We start from the raw sequence: 13,839 nt of genomic DNA, 5'->3' as shown, positions 1-13,839 counted from the left end.
ACTGCGGCCCTCCAGATGTTGTGAAACTACAAATCCCAGCATGCCTTGCCACAGTTTTGCTATAAGGGAGTGTTAAAACTTTGGCAAGGCATGCTGGGATTTGTAGTTTCACAACATCTGGAGGGCCACAGTTTGAAGACCCATGGTATAATGTATTAGAGGAGGCAACAGGGATGCGTCTGTATAATACTCTAAAAGAGGTGACAGGGATTCGTCTATCTATATAATACTGTATTAGAGGAGGTGACAGGGATGCGTCTGTATAATACTGTATTAGAGGTGACAGGGATGCATTTGTATAATACTGTATTAAAGGAGGTGATAGGGATGCGTCTGTATAATGTATTAGAGGAGGCGACAGGGATGCGTCTATATAATACTGTATTAGAGGTGACAGGGATGCATCTGTATAATACCGTATTAATGGAGGTGATAGGGATGCGTCTGTATAATGTATTAGAGGAGGCGACAGGGATGCGTCTGTATAATACTCTAAAAGAGGTGACAGGGATTCGTCTATCTATATAATACTGTATTAGAGGAGGTGACAGGGATGCGTCTGTATAATACTGTATTAGAGGTGACAGGGATGCATTTGTATAATACTGTATTAAAGGAGGTGATAGGGATGCGTCTGTATAATGTATTAGAGGAGGCGACAGGGATGCGTCTATATAATACTGTATTAGAGGTGACAGGGATGCATCTGTATAATACCGTATTAATGGAGGTGATAGGGATGCGTCTGTATAATGTATTAGAGGAGGCGACAGGGATGCGTCTGTATAATGCTGTATTAGAGGTGACAGAGATGCATCTGTATAATACTCTTTAAGAGGTGACCGGGATACATCTGAATAATACTCTATTAGAGGTGGCATGGATGATTCTGTATAATACTCTATTAGAGGTGAACGGGATGTGTCTGTATAATAATGTATTAGAGGTGAAAGGGATACATCTGTATAATACTTTATTAGAGGTGGCAGAGATGCTTCTGTATAATACTCTATTAGAGGTGACCGGGTGTGGTACAGGGTTCTGACAGTTGGGATCCTGACAGTCATTAGCCCGATGCCGGGATCCCAACTGGCCGGACTCAGACAGCGTGACGAGCGTAGCAAAGCCCCTTACGGGCTCGCGGCGTTCGCCTCGCTGTGGGCACGGTGGCTCGCAACTCTCGCCACCTATTCTATTCTCCCTCTATGGGGGTCGTGGACACCCACGAGGGAGAATAACCAGTGGGCATCGGGAACCCGTGCGTCAGTATTTTAACAGTCGGGATCCCAAAGTCTGATAAATGAGTGTCGGGATCCCGACTGTCGGGACCCAGTCTGGCACCCGAGGTGACCGGGATGTGTCTGTATAATAATGTATTAGCGGTGACAGGGATACGTCTGTATAATACTCTGTTAGAGGTCGCAGGGATGCTTCTGTATATTGCTCTATTAGAGGTGACAGGGATGCGTCTGCATAATACTGTATTAGAGGTGACAGGGATGCGTCTGTATTATACTGTATTAGAGGTGACAGGGATGCATCTGTATAATACTGTATTAGAGGTGACAGGGATGCATCTGTATAAGACTGTACTAGAGGTGACAGGGATATGTCTGCATAATACTGTATTAGAGGTGACAGGGATGCGTCTGTATTATACTGTATTAGAGGTGACAGGGATGCATCTGTATAATACTGTATTAGAGGTGACAGGGATGCATCTGTATAATACTGTACTAGAGGTGACAGGGATATGTCTGTATAATACTGTATTAGAGGTGACAGGGATGCGTCTGTATAATACTGTGTTAGAGGTGACAGTGATGTGTCTGTATAATACTGTATTAGAAGTAACAGTAATGCATCCGGTACAGTACTGTATTGGAGGTGATAGGGATGTGTCTGTATAATACTGTTTTAGAAGTAACAGGGATGCATCCGGTATAGTACTGTATCAGAGGAGACAGGGATGTGTCTGTATAATACTTTAGTAGTGGTAACGGGGATGTGTTTGATGTAATGTTGTGTTAGAAGTGACAGCAATATGCCTGGTATAATAATGCTGTAATATAATTGACAGGGATGTGTCTGGTGTAATTCTGTGGCAGAGATGACAGGAATGTGCATGTTATGAATCTGTAATAGAGATGAAAGTGAATGTCTGTGTAACTGTATTAGAGATGCGAAGGATGTACAGTGTGGGCATTCATTCTGTACTGGAGGATACAGAAGTCTTGTCAATTCTGCATTACAGTTGACAGGTAATTACATTCTGTACTAGAAGTGACAGACTTGTGCCTAGTGCAATTCTGTATAAGATGTTACAGAGATGTGTCTAGTGTAGAATCCTGATAGAAGGTGACAGGTATACAGTATATGCATGGTGTATTTCTGTAATAGAGGTGGAAGGACTGAGTCAGGTGTCATTTTGTAGTAGATGTGACAATATTGTGTCTCGTGTAATTCTTTTTTAGAGCTAACAGATGTTTATTTTATATTTATGCATTAGAGGTGACAATGATGTTCGTGTAGTCTGTACTAGAGGAGACGGGTCTGGTAAGTTCTGCATTACAATTGACAGGAGCTTAGTGTAATTATGGTATAAAGGTGACAGATATGTGTATAGTACAGGTCCGTATTAGAGGTTATAGAGACTGGTATAATTCTGTATTACAGTATATGTGACAGGTGGTGTCTAGTGCAGTGTTTCACAAACTTGATATTTAAGGAACAAAACACTCCAGTTTTAATGATATCTATGCTTAATTAGCACAGATGGATAAATCAAAATAATTGATGTACTAATTAAATCACCTCTAGCAAGCATGGATATCTATAAAACCTGGTCTGTTTAGTACAGTACATTGAGGAATGAGTTTAAGAAATATTGGTAAGTGGAATTCTAAGTAGATTATATAGAGCTGCATCTAGTGAAATTCAGTAGTGGTGACACTTTGGCCGGTATTCAATGCCCCATGGCGAGCTATGACGGCGAGCAGTGCCTTTTGCTCACCATCACAGCTCCCGGGTCAGTATTCAACTGATCCCCCTGCACTCGCCATTTTCACCTCAATGGGTTTTTCCAGCGAGGAGGAAACAGTAAGTGCAGCTGTGAAAATGGCGAGGGTCGCGGCTATATGCAGCGCCCTCGCTGTTCATGGGAGTCGGATGGCGAGGATTCCCCTGGAACATAGAATAGGGTGAGCGGGTTAGATGGTGAGGATGGTTTGTTTTTGGCGATCCTTGCCAAATACAAGCCATCCTTGCTGCAGAAACCCCCTCGCTGGCGGCATTGAATACCGCACTTTGTGTTGTAGGTCAATGGTAACCAATTTTGTATGCAGTAATAGGTATATGAAGTGATACAGTAGTTTATATTATATTAGCAGTGACAGCTATACAGTATTTAAAATTACATTTTGTATTATTGTATTACTGGTGACAGGGTACCATAGTGTCAGTTTATATTACAGGTGATGAGGGCAGAACATGTACAGTTCCATTTTGTAATACAGAAGATAATTGCTAGTGTCATTCTACAAATTGTGGGATTATAGATTGCAAACTTGTGATCAGGGCCCTCCTACCTTTGTGTCGGTTTGTTACTAGTTACTGTTACAGTTTGTTTGATCACTGTTTCCAATTGTAAAGTGCAACGGAATATGCTGTGTTACATAAGAAACTACAAATAAATTAAGCGCAACTCAGAATTGCTATCCATAAGGTACAGGTACTGGCACAAAATGTATAGTTGTTAAATTATAAGAAAAATATTATGGCAGTAGGTAACATTGACCAGCACTATGCAGGTATTTTAAACTCAGAGAGTACCACATATTTTAACATCTGCCCAAATTGCCGTTCTGGCCATTGCTATGTGTGAGCAGACTCCTACCCCTTTCAGACAGAAAAAAAGAAACCATTAATTTTGTGGTGCAAGCAAGAGCAATATAGGCCCTTTCATTGTGTGAAAGGTTACACCTGGGTCAAAATAGTTGGGGCTTCAACCTTGGTCGTGACCAGGGTAGAAGCTCCTGCCGTTTGTCTTGGGTGGACCTTTTCACACAGAGGGGTGTATTCAATGATTTTTGTGAGCTGTGACAGCGAGCAGTGCTGACTGCTTGCTGTCACACCTCGCAGGGTCAGAATGCAATATGTAGTATGTCTGTATGCACACACACCGTTTCCCCCTCGCTAGGTTTTTGTAGCAAAGGGGAAACCGAGTGTGCGGACACTAAAACAACGAGGTTCGCAGCTAAATGCAGTGAGCTCCCTGCAATATCCGTGAGCCTCGCTGTTTGGGGGCATCCTCACTGTCATCCGACAGCAAGGATTCCTCTAGTGTGTTAAATAGTAGGGTGAGCGGCCGGCACGGGGGTTAAATGTCGAGGATCGCTTGTTTTCGCAGATCCTCATTGTTTAACCCCCTCACCGGCCGAATTGAATAAGGCCCAGAGAAAGCGAAAGTTGAGCTAGCTTGACTTTGCCTGGTACCCAAATTCCCACATCCAAATGCTTGCCCAGGCATTTTTATCTCTTGTGTTAAAATGGGTGCTGAGTTGGGACTTTAAGCCAACCTGTGTTCCATAAGCTGGGTAAAACGAAAGTTCAAGCCCCGGCATCTGTCTGAAAGGTATATCCACAAGTACAATTCAGATAATGTAACATGCTATTTCTTGGACTCAATTTGGGCACACACTATATGATATGATATGCAGCACCGCCAATATCGTTAACGATATTGGTGGTGCAGCCGCATGAATATAACGCTAAGACACTCAACTATATCCAAGGATACTAAAATAACTAAAAGATGTGTTGGTAGCGCCATTAACAGATTTATTCAACCAGTCACTAGATACAGGTGCAGTTCCAGAGGACTGGAGAAAAGCAAATGTAGTTCCACTGCACAAAAGCGGAAGCAAAGAAGAAGCAAGTAACTACAGACCAGTGAGCCTTACATCAGTAGTAGGGAAAATAATGGAAACACTATTAAAAGAAAGAATAGTGGAATATCTTAAATTAAACAACTTACAGGATCCAAAACAGCATGGTTTTACTGCAGGGAGATCATGCCAAACAAATCTCATTGACTTTTTTGACTCCGTGACCAAAATACTAGATGAAGGGGGGGGATTGTAGATGTGGCATATCTAGACTTTAGTAAGGCATTTGACACTGTCCCACATCGCAGGCTGCTAAATAAACTTGAAAGTGTGGGATTGGATTATAAAACAATTAAATGGATAAGAACCTGGTTGCAGGATAGGAAACAGACAGTTGTCGTAAATGGAGTGCATTCTATGGAGGGACATGTTACCAGTGGAGTACCCCAGGGATCTGTACTTGGACCAGTGCTCTTTAATATCTTTGTTAGTGACATTGCAAATGGTATTGAAGGGAAAGTATGCCTTTTTGCAGATGATACAAAGATATGCAACAGAGTAGACACACCAGGAGGGGTAAATCAAATGACTGATGATCTAAGTAAACTTGAGAATTGGTCAAGAGAATGGCAACTACAGTTTAATGCTAAAAAATGCAAAATTATGCACTTGGGACTCAAAAACCCAAAGGCTCAATATAGTATCAAGAGTACTATAATGGAAACTACTGAGGAGGAAAGAGATCTAGGAGTCACTATTTCAAGTGACTTAAAGGCAGGGAGGCAATGTAACAAAGCAATGAGGAAGGCTAGTCAGATGCTTGGTTGCATAGGGAGAGGAATCAGTAGCAGAAAAAAAGACGTAATAATGCCACTTTATAGGTCATTGGTACGACCTCATCTGGAATACTGTGTCCAGTTCTGGAGACCATATCTTCAGAAGGATATAAATACATTGGAGAGTGTACAAAGAAGGACAACTAAAATGGTTCATGGCCTACATCACAAAACTTACCTGGATAGACTAAAAGATCTTAACATGTATAGTTTGGAGCAGAGAAGGGAAAGGGGGGACATGATAGAAATCTTCAAATATATCAAGGGTTTTAACATAGTACAAGTGGGAAATTTTCTTCAAAGGAAAACAAGTAATAAAACACGAGGACATGCACTGAAACTGGAGGGAGGTAGGTTCAGGGGAAATGTTAGAAAGATTTACTTCACAGAAAGGGTAGTGGATAAGTGGAATAGCCTCCCATCAGAGGTGGTAGAGGCTAAGACAGTAGAACAATTTAAACATGCTTGGGATAGGCATATGAATATCCTTACAAAGAAATAAGGATTAAAAACGGTTGAGTTTACCTGAAGGGTAAAAAAAGGGGCAGACTAGATGGGCCAAATGGTTCTTATCTGCCGTCAAATTCTATGTTTCTATGTTATATATATTTAATTATATCTTCTATTCACATCACCCAGACCCTCAATAAACATACAGTCGATGTCATTGTATGGGATACAGTCATTTGGTCTACAGCATGTTGGTCAACACCATTAGGTCGACATGGGTTTAGGTCGACAGGTCATTAGGTCGACACAAACATTAGGTCAACAGTGAAAAAGGTCAACATGGGGTTTTTCACTGTTTTTTGTGCCGACGGGCAGTATTTCATGCCCTACCATCCACTAACTAGGACAGGGGTTCCCAATCTTTTTTGAATCATGGCACCCTAGAGTATCAGAATTTTTCCACGGCACCCGTAGGCCAAAAAAAATAAATAAAAAAAAAATATATATATATATATACAATTAAATAGATTGTGTTTATATGTGATTCTTAGGATCAGTTATATGGTAAAGGGCAGGATTTGCTTCTGATTGTACACATATTGTATGCTTGGTAGCCACCAGCACTGGTTTTGTCCATAAATAATTGATCATAAATCATTTGAATTGGTCCAGGACCACCAACCCACGGCACCCCTGCAAGTGTCCTGAGGCACCCCAGGGAGCCACGGCACACAGTTTGAGAACCACTGCACTGGGATGTGGTGGGAGAATAAAATAGGGTGCCGAGCACAGCAAGGCACCGTGCCCAAAGCATCACGAGCGAAGCGGTGCACTTTAAACTGTGTCCTTGTCGACTGTGTCGACATTTGGTTAAAAAAAACAGTGAAAAACCCCATGTCGATCTTTTGACTGTCGACCTAATGACCTGTCGACCTAAACCCATGTCGACCTTGCTGTAGACCAAACAATCCCAACACCATTGTACTGTAGTAAGATTGGACTGTATGTTCAGAGGACAGAGAGGTTCTTTTAAAACCTGCACGAGCATGCATCTTAATCCAAATTTGGTATGTAAACCAGATACAGTATGTGAATCCATTCATATTTTTGTAATGGAAGACCTCTAGATCTCAACGGAATGACATAGATGTACAAATCAAGTTGCTATCGCAACACATATGGGAAGGGATCGTGGCAGGGGGGCTGTGGACATTATGTGCTTGGAGAATTTCACGGTGATTAAGTGTCTGTTTTAAATGTTGAGCTTTGAAAGCCATTAACAAGATTTATGGATAGCATCTGAAATAAAGTATGTCTAGAAAAAAAAGTTTAAAAATAATAAATTGACATCTTGCCTTAAACGTATTCATAATCTTTCAGTTCTGTCATGTTCTCAAAAAGTAAATGTGTAGAGGCTTTAGAGTTTTGGCTGCAAATATCAGATACCTTATGCACATTTTTACCGCTATTTTATTTGCTGTTTTAAGAATAGTTGTTTTCAAATATAAAAATATAGTTGTGTATAATAAAAATCTAATTTAAATAAGAGAGTTGGGTTTATATATCATTTTGGTAAAGTTAAAAGACCTTTAATCAACTGCTTATTAAATTATTTTATGTAAACTCATAAAAAATTAAATCTGACTATTTTCTCAAAATGAGTTTAGTCACTGTCAGACACATCTAATCTATAACATATATTTGAGTATTATTATGCTTATATTCTTACATATATATATATATATATAATTGCAATGATACAGTACGCATTTTAAGTAATTGGTTAACATTTGAAATAATAAATACAAACTAAATACTACATGCTCAGAAAAATAATAATAATAATAATAATAATGATTGTTCTGGTTCACTCGCAAAAACACAATCACTCTCTAATGGACAAAACCATATGCACTGCAGGTGGGGCTGATGTAACACGTGCATAGAGAGTTAGATTTGTGTGCTTTATTGTTTCTGTGCAGGGTAAATACTGGCTGCTTTCTTTTTACACAGCAATATATCAGTTTAAAGTACAAACCCCAAATCTATTTCTCTCTGCACATGTTACATCAGCCCCACCTGCAGTGCACATTGTCCATTAGAGAGTGATTGTGCCTTGGTGAGTGAACCAGAATAATCCCCAACAACTCTACTACAGAGTAATAATACTATATGAATAATACTACATAAAAACTTTATAAAATGTCTGGTATTCCTAAAAAAAAAAAAGGAAAATTAGCTTGGTTAAATAGAATGAGGAAAATCAGTACAAACTTTGAAATGTTGAAATTTATTTTTAGCAATTCTCATTAATCCTAGTAGAAACGGAATAATGCCTGGTGCATTATTCTATCTGTAAGCTAAATATTTATGTTTTCATTAATGGCATATGAGTGTAATAAAGGAGATTGGTCTGGTCTGTAGCTACGCCAAGTATTTACGAAGAAAACAGCGCTCCGAGATCTGGAAACATGTCAGTAGTGGCTAAAATTATGTCAGGAATTTGCATCTCCCTTTTCCCCAGGTAGAGAAGCTGAGTTAGTACAAATAGCTGTGAGCATGGAGCCTCTCCCAGGATATACACATCTTGCAGCCTGTTGTAGAACAACCCACATTCTTCAACCTCCTAGCTAGTACTTCTAATGGAAAGTTTATATTACAAAATACACATCCCTTACAGCTCCTTTTAGAATATGAGTAGTATATGCATATGAATAGTAAATGTCTTGCAGCCTCTCCGAGGACAGTGGTCCTTCTAGCGGCCTCTCTGAAGGCAGAGACCAAATCGGTGGCCTCTTCAAGTGGTTTCACCGATGACAAAGACCCATTTGGCAGCTTCTGCAAGGGCAGAAACATATTTGGCATCCTCTCTGAAGGCAGATACTTGTATGTCTGCTTCTCAGAAGGCAGAGGCCTGTCCACCGGCCTCTCAGCGGGCAGAGACCTGTCCAAATGCCTCTTAGTGTAATCTACTACGGCCATCCCTTGTGGTATCTGCTAGGGCAGTAGCCATTTTGTGGCATCTTCTGGGTTAGATACACATCTTGGAGCCTTCTCCTTAGGCAGTGATAGGGAAAAATATTGAGGGCTTTCCAACCAATCATTTGTCTTGTGGTCTTTCGTAGGGCAGAGACAAGTCTTCTGACCTCTTCTAGTATACACGTGCAGTACACAGTCACCATTAAGATGCAATCACCTCATTTAGGCCTGACAGGCAATCAGCAGTATTTTGTGCAGACTTTAAGGTAGTTTCCATTAGTGGTCAACCTCTGTTTTGCAAATGTGCACAGTGCAAGCTTTTTTGGTTCTTGGCATTATGGTGTAAAATTGTTCTCAGCATCCAGCTTTTTTTGCACTTTAAAACCCCCCTCCCCCTTCATTTATCAATGTTGTGAGTTTTTCTTTATTATTATTTATTCAAGCCTCACTTATTTATTTCATGAATTGAGAGCTAGCGCAGAAGCGGACTGTTACTTGATTGTATGAATACAGTACATTATTTGAAATGCACTCTCTCATATAATGTGCAATTGGAAGATGTACAGGTTGAGTATCCCGTATCCAAAATGCTCGGGACCAGGAGAATTTTGGATAACGGATTATTCCGTATTTCGGAATATTTTAATATTTATATTATGTATTTTGAAGTATCTTGCATGTATGCTGTATAAACACATAAAATACACACAAATATATTTTATTACCACATAAAATACACACAAATATATTTTATTTGTTCAAAAAACAAGGTTTCAAAACATGAAACAAAATTTGTGTACCATCTCAGATATTGAATTTGAATGCCAAGCAATAATTTTCTTGCACTTATATAGTGCCAGTTACATATCATTCCCTCAGTAGTGCTGTTACAAATGTCACCAGTGAGTTTTTAGCAAAAAAAATATTTTTTTTTCATTTTCTGGAATGTATGGTTTTCGGAATAATTCGGATAACGGATACGGGATACTCAACCTGTATAAGCTGTCCCAATGAAGCCAAATCCTGATTTTTATTGTCCACTTGCCCATCATGATGCCCCCCCCCCCCCCCCAAATAAAAAAAAACAAGGGTAAACTGGAAATGCCCCTTAGTGAAAATGCCACTACTGTAAATAATCTCGCCTCTCTGAATAATACATTAGTCTGTATGTGGAAGCATACATAGTGAATTCAAGCAAATTCTTGTAAAAAAAAAAAAAAAAAACACACAAAATCACTATTTATGGTTCCCTATCCCTTCTGGTGGTTTCCTTGGCAATTGAACCATTGGCCGAAACCATCAGAACCACACCTTCCATAACAGGCCCTTCCCTGTTTGGCCACTCGCATAAAATATGCCTATTCGCAGATGATGTTTTGCTGACTCTCACAAATCCATGCACTTCTTTACTAGATCTACACAAAGTCCTACAGGACTATTCATCAGTCTCCTTTTATAAATTAAACTGCTCCAAAACGGAGGCACTCCCGATTAATTTTACCACTGCCTTACTAGACCAACTTAAATCTAAATACCCATACGCATGGCAGGACAACAGCATTAAATATCTTGGCCAGGGGCGTAACTAGAACTTTAAGGGCCCCATAGCAAAGTTTATAATGGGGCCCCCCCTGGCAATGCCCATTACACATGGGTGCCGGACGCGGTCCTGACAGTCGGGATCCCGACAGTCAATTACGACGGGATCCCGACTCCCAAAACGCCGACAGCCGGGTGTCCGGCGGCCACCCACTATTTTCCCTTGTGTGGGTCCACGACCCCCATAGAGGAAGAATAGAATAGGTGGCTCGCGTATGCCCATTATATAATATGCGATACACCGAAATGCACTTACACATTATTCGATACACCGAAATGCCCTCACACATTATTCGATACACCACAATGCCCATTGCACATTATGCAACACACCGTAATGCCCCTTGCACATTATGTGACACACCGCAATGCCCCAAACACATTATACAACACACCGCAGTGTGCCTTACACAATATGCTATCAGAACACCGGGGCTGGAACTTAAAAAGAAATAGGAGGAGGGGCGGGCGGACTCTCACGGCACAGCGAGCCCCATGTGTCTGCAGCTGGCGCAACATCATCCTAGCAAAGCCCCCTTCCCACAGACCCTGCTGGCTCCCCCAAGCCTCTGTGTGGTCTGCAGGACAATGTAGCCATGTTAATGTTTGCTGCGATGCGGCATGCTGCGCCGGCCTGTGACATTACATTTGAATAAGACAGATTCGACACATTTAAAAAAAAAGTAAATAAAACATATGACACTTATTATGTACAGTAGTACATCTCACCAGCAGCAGCCAGCAGGACCATCTTCTCTCATGCTTTCTGTCCCAGGCAGGCACTTGGCTGGCATCGTGGGTGGATGACCCATCTGTCAATCAGGAAGCGGGCTGGCACCAGGAGGCTCTGTGCGTGTCACTCCTGCTTCTTTACCCGCCCATTATCTCCACACGGCACCACCTCCCACCCCCCGCCCTGGCTTCTTCCGCACTGTGCCACCTCCCATCCCACACACAGCTGATTCTGCATGGGGCTGCCCCCTCCCGTTAGACTTACCCCGCACGCCGCTACCTCCTACACTCCCCGCCCGACTATTCATCACGGCGCCGCTCCCTTCTGCATTGCGCCGCCGCCCGCCCAGCTCCTTGTACACGGTGCCACCCCCCACCTGCCGTGCAGTGGCAGAGGTGTGGTGAAGCACAGACAGCCAGTGGCCACTTCTCTGTGTATCCAACAATCTAATAAAACTACGGAGGGTGCAGGGGATTGCTTGCTCTCCATAGGGCCCCCTAGCCGTCGGGCCCCATACCAGCTGCACCCCCTGCATCCTCGGTAGTTCCGCCACTGACCTTGGCATACACATCCAGGCAAAGGCCCGAGACATCTTCTCATGTAACTACCTCCCCTTGTTAACTAATCTTAAAAAATTGACACAGAAATGGATGATGCAACACATATCTTGGATGGGCCAAATAGCTGCTCTATAAATGGTTTTGCTCCCGAAATTGCTATATTTATTTAGAACAATATCGATATTATGACCTGACTCCCTACTCGCAAACGTTAATAAACTATTTATATCATATATATGGAAAGGGAAAAAAAAACGAGGCTGGCACGAAGAATAATGGGTCAACCCAAATCCCATGGAAGTTTAGCTTACCCAGATCTCCAAATGGCCTCTATCTTTTCTTCTATGGGGGCATGGATGATAACCGATAAACCCAAACCCTGGGTTATAGTGGAAAGGGGTCTTGTATCTCAATTTCCTCTCGTAGACTTATTATAGCTGCCTCCCTCAGAAGGGAACCATTTAACCCATACTTCCACAGTGACCCAAGCGATATGCAAGACATGGAATATTTTGAGGTCCCGAGTGATAGGAGTTTCGCAACCTACTCTAGAATTATCATTGAGGGGATTAGCATGTCTGATCCCAAATTTGTCCCTCAACTTGTGGACATCTAATAACTTTATCACGCTGAAGGACATAATAGAAGCAGGAACATTACTATCCTCCCAAATCCAAGCAAAATATTCTATACCTTGGAAAGAGTTCTACAAATAGGGCCTTATTCTGCTTGGTATGGTGGGACCGTATACGGGTGGATCATGTTTTTTTTTTCATCTGCGCAAGCGTAGCTTTCGCTATGCGCATGTGCGGCGACCTCACACCGCTCACGGACGGGTCTCTCCGTGCGAAAAAACCTGTCCGCAAGAGTACGGTCATTGTGGGCGGCATGGGGGCGTTTTTATGGGAGCGGCCGGAATAATGAGGAAAACTGGGCGTAAACATAGGCGTACACCAAAAATGTACGGTGCTACAACCGCTCGATCGGCGAACGCACCGTGCATTTTGGGCCAAAAACAGGCGGACGCCAAAGATAGCTCCACACCACCCCTAGAGATACCATATGAGAGCGGACGCCTGGGTCTGCTAATTAACGCTGATTACTACATCTGAATGTAATAAGCAATGCTGCAGCCTATTACGTGAAAACCATGATTTCACTACCTGCAAGCCCTCAAACACATTGTAAGCATATCTTTCTACACTTCTCTACATGTAAAGGTTGTTTTAATTTTAGGTAAGATTCATTCTAAGACCTGCTTATATATGTCAAGGTAGTTATTTTATAACCATCTACACCCATTCAGTAAGTGTTTTTGTATACTTTAAAAAGCAGGACACTCAATTCACAGAAGTCGACATGTGTCAACTTTTTCACTGTAACACCAACATAACTTTATTTAAAAGTAAAACCAATGTGGGGACACATAGATAGTGATTAAAATGCAACATTAGAACATAATAAATATACACGTAATGAGGGTTAAAATGTTGTTTTATTAGGGTGTTTATTAAGGGGATGCGGTCATCTATTAGAATGAACTTAGGACTACAGTCATTAGGTCGACCCCACTAGGTCGACTGGCAGGAAGGTCGACCTGACTTAAGGTCGACATGGGCCAAGGTCGACATGACTTAAGGTCGAATTTGCATAAAGGTCGACATGAGGAAGGTCGACTGGTCATAATGTCGACATGGGTTTTTCACTGTTTTTTGAGCCGACATGTGCCGACAGGCGGTATTCCATGCCCTACCATCCACTAGGGCGTGGTGGGAGAATAAAATAGTGTGCCGAGC

General features: G+C 41.8%; 1 protein-coding gene across 2 annotated transcripts in view; it reads left to right on the top strand.

Moving 5' to 3' along the window:
* NTN1 (netrin 1) overlaps positions 1-13,839 on the top strand; it is a 202,961-nt gene that overhangs the window by 36,855 nt on the left and 152,267 nt on the right. Inside the window, exon 1 of one of the 2 annotated variants that reach the window (XM_083148407.1) lies at positions 2,151-2,261. The exons of the other annotated variant lie outside the window; for it this stretch is intronic. The gene's annotated coding sequence lies outside the window, so the exon portion shown is untranslated. Of the gene's footprint in view, positions 1-2,150; positions 2,262-13,839 lie in introns of those variants that run through there. 2 annotated transcript variants of the gene reach the window in all.

Source organism: Crinia signifera, chromosome 6 (assembly GCF_055691185.1).
Source record: "Crinia signifera chromosome 6, ASM5569118v1, whole genome shotgun sequence".
Taxonomy (NCBI): Eukaryota; Metazoa; Chordata; class Amphibia; order Anura; family Myobatrachidae; genus Crinia; species Crinia signifera.
Note: the sequence above shows the minus strand (reverse complement) of the source record. Positions and strands in the feature narration are given on the sequence as shown.